Source organism: Ursus maritimus, unplaced genomic scaffold, assembly GCF_017311325.1.
Source record: "Ursus maritimus isolate PB19 unplaced genomic scaffold, ASM1731132v1 scaffold_2, whole genome shotgun sequence".
Classification (NCBI taxonomy): domain Eukaryota; kingdom Metazoa; phylum Chordata; class Mammalia; order Carnivora; family Ursidae; genus Ursus; species Ursus maritimus.
Window position 1 is genome coordinate 1,452,705 of NW_024424452.1, and position 3,645 is coordinate 1,456,349.

At 64.3% G+C, this 3,645-nt stretch overlaps 1 protein-coding gene across 1 annotated transcript in view; it reads right to left on the reverse strand.

Annotated features, from left to right (window-relative positions):
• Nucleotides 1-3,645, reverse strand: part of MAD1L1 (mitotic arrest deficient 1 like 1) — a 346,750-nt gene that overhangs the window by 49,495 nt on the left and 293,610 nt on the right. The gene's annotated exons all lie outside the window — the stretch shown is intronic.

A 3,645-nucleotide genomic window follows, 5' to 3' on the forward strand; every position in this document is an offset into this window, starting at 1 on the left:
CAGGGCACGGGGGGGGGGGGGGGGGATGCCTGAGAGCAGAGTCCAGGTGGGGGTGCCCCCCGCCGAGCAGTCAGGGACCACCCTGTCCTATGCCCTGGGGAAAGGCCGGTGAGGCTGGACAAGGACATGGAACTTGCCGGGCTGTTCACAGAACCGCCCCCGAGATTTCCACGAACAAATGGCAAACGAGAGAATCGGCTCTTGCCTCGGGGCAGTCCTCCCCATAGCCTGGTGCTCCGGGGGCAGCTAATGCCTGGGCCTGGGGCGGAGGAGGAGGGGCCCAGATGGCTGGGAGGGTGCAGCGACCGTGAGCCTGTGCTTCCAGCACTTAGCAAAGCCACCAGAAAGGCTGTGCGCTCTCCAATAGCCCGGCAAGTACTCCTGTGCCAGGCCCTGGCCAGGGCTGGGGACACGGTGCACGCGCCTGGGTGGGGGGTTGCTGAGCACAGCCAGGCCTTGGGCATGGGGGAGAGCTGAAGGTGGGGAGGGACAGCAGAGCACAGGGAGTGTGGGGGGGGACAGCAGACTATTTGGGGGGATGGCAGAGAGTCCAGCGGTGGGGGGGGATGGCAGCAGGTCTGGGGGAGGAAGAGCAGACTGTTTTAGGGGGACAGCAGAGGGCCTGGGGGTCTGACAGTGATTTCTGCCTGTCTCCACTCTGTGGTGGCTGTCCAGAGTGAACAGGGTTTGTAAGAACGGTACTTCTTTGTTAATTTACTTAATGTTTAAAAAATGTTTAAAAAACCCGTGGGACGTCTACAAGGTACGGAGCAGCGACCAGCGATGCCGAGTTCTTCCAAGGCAAAGGGAATCACACGGGGTGAAGAAGGACGTTTCTGACAGTTTACCAGAGACGCAACATGTTTGTTTCACTTACTCGAGGATTGAAGCGTTTCGAGAAACGTAAAAACGGACACACGTGACCCGAGAAGGCAGGGAGTTGGGAGGAGACTCTGGGAGATGCTGGGGGGCTGACGCCAGGCTGAGGCGCAGCTCTGACCTCAGGAGGAGGAAGAGAGGCCACCAGGAAGGACAGGGGACGGGAGGGAGGTCGGGGCTGGGTGCAGGCCTCCGAGGGGGCTCCTCCCTCAGCCTGAGACCTGGCGCCTCGGGGCACTGCCAGCACCTGTGTGAGCCAGCGGCCAGCTGGTCATGGGCTCACGGTGAAGCTCATGATGACGTGACACAGAAAGGGTTTCGTTTGCTGGAGCGTTCTGCTTGATGCGTGCAGAACACACAGGCTCTGGCCTGTTCACACCAGAAGAAAGAGAAAAGTGGGTTCTTTGTTTCTACAGATGTGGGCAGTGACAGGTGGATGGCCCGCTCCGCACGCGGCGATGCGAAGTGGTGGCCTCTCTGCTGACCCTGGCCTCCCTGTCAGCCGCACCCTGCCGGGCCTGCGGCGCCATCTTCATGACAGGGGAGGTCAGGAGGTCAGGCCAGCAGGGCAGTGGTGGGGCCAGCCTTCTTCACCCAAATTCCAGCTCGGGCTGCCGGCCTCCCCCAGGCCTCCCAGTAGACGCGGTAAGCCCCCAGCCCTGCTACTGGGACCTGCATGCCCCTCACGGGCAGGTCCTTCTTTCCTGGTGACCGTCCCAGCTCTGAAACGCGGAGGACACCCCAGGCCTCGACACGGGTTCAACTCCACAGGCCACATGCTGCCTCCAACTCCGAGGGGACTCCTCTGTGGGAGCCCCCACCCGCCTGGCACCGCGCTCTGGCAGCATCTCCAGAGAGAGTCTGGGGCCAATACAGGCTGCACAGTTCCTGCCCTCCTGTGTGCTGGGGGGTCTCAGCCCCGGCCTCGCCGGCAAGCCTGACTGCACGTCCCACAGAGGTCCAGCAGCGTCCCTCTCCTGTCCTTCTGCGGCGCGGCATGCTGACCTTGGCCACGGTCTTGTGCCAAGGCCGCCTCCCTGGCCCAACACGGACCCTCCCCCTATGACTTCCGCCGTGCCCTGAGCGCAGCGGAGTGCAGGATGCCTGGGGCCCGCTGCCCTGCCTCCCAGCGAGACGGGGCCAATGTAGCAACGGGGCGGCCAACAGCGAGTGGCAGATCAGGGCCCTGGGTCGCAGGGCAGAGCTGGGGGTGGCGCGGCGGCAGCTCCCCGTACTGCGGACCCGCCCAAGCCCAAACGCTGCCGCATGTGCCGCTGTCGTCCACCACAGAGCCAACTGCGGGTCAAGGCCTACCTTGAAGATGAGGCAGTCGGCTTTGTGCTCCGCGTACATGGACGTCAGCCGGTACTGGTTCTCCGTCGTGATGTCGATCTGGTAGCCCGTGAGCGCGTAGCAGACTTTCCGGAACTCCTGGATCTTGGTTTGAAAGACCTCCTTGAGCCGCTGGTTCTTCAGCTCGGCGCTCTCCACCTGCTTCCGCAGCTCTGAGGGGGAGAGGAGAGGAGGTGAGCCTGCAAACCCGGAGGGACGGGACTCGGGCGGCAGCAGGCGGCAGGGTCAGAATCACAGGCGCAGCGTTGGCGAGCCCAGGCGCGTGCACTAAGGGAGTGAAGAGAACAAGCCCGCCGACAGCCGCACTTGCGGTGATGAAGTTGCTCAACTAAAAACCGACAGCAGGGACCCCGAGAGCCGGACGCCGTCCCGTCCCCGCGAGCCAGACATCTTCCCGGCTCCGAGCCCCGGCCCCAGCCCTGGCCTGGTCCCTTCCTGAAGGACAGCAAGGGGCAACATGGAAGCTGTCCCAGGTCGGGGCATGGGGGTGCAGGGACGCCCCCTCGCCACAGATCTCAGGCAGGAATGCTCGCCTACTGGGGACACTGGTCCTGGGTCCCCACGCAGGGGCCAGGATGGAGAAGCGCTGAGCGGACGGGCTGCTTTGGGAGGAGAGGCCTTAGAGAGCCCTGATCGAGTCCCCTGGGGGCTCCCCTGCAGCCGGAGACAAGGCCACCAGGTGAAGACAGGCCCGGGGCCCTGTCCGCCCCCGCGCTTCTCTGGCAGGACCGTTCAGGGCAGAGGCCCCTGAGGCCTGCCCGTCACCCCCGCCACGGTTTATGGCTGTAGAGGAGAAACCAGCCGCGCCAAGTACAAAGCCGTCAGGAGTCTGCACAGCAATTACCACTGATCCTTCACCCAAGGTGCCTTCCCAGTAATTAAACATCGGTTATCCCCCCACTAATTAGCGAGGCTGGCTCTGATCAAACACAAGAGCAGCCTCTGTTCCCGGTGGTCCCGTCTGGAGCGGACGACAGGGATGTCCTGGGCAGGGCAGGAACCCAGCTGGCCAAGGGGGTGGTGGGAAAACCCCAGGCCGCGGAGCTGGTTGGCCGAGCTTGGAGCTCTGTCCATCGTGACAGGGACAGCAGCCCCTCATCCTCAGATGCACCACAGGCCCAGGCCCGCCAACCACCAGCTCCCTGGTGGGGCTGAGAGCAGGCGGACGTGTCGGCCAGCTTAACGTAAGCAGATGCGGTCAGCGTCACTTTGAGGAAAGGCGCCCACTGGAGACCCTCTGCCTGCCCTGCCCTCCTGCCCTGCAGCCTTGAGCCCATCATCCTCCCGCTCCGGGGCGGGCGTCAGGCACACAGTGGCCTCCAGAGGCGTCCCAAAGACCCAGCGGGATCCCCGGGGCCACAGCGGAGTGCTGTGCGGGTTCAGACCGCACCGCCCGTGGAGGGGGTGCAGCTA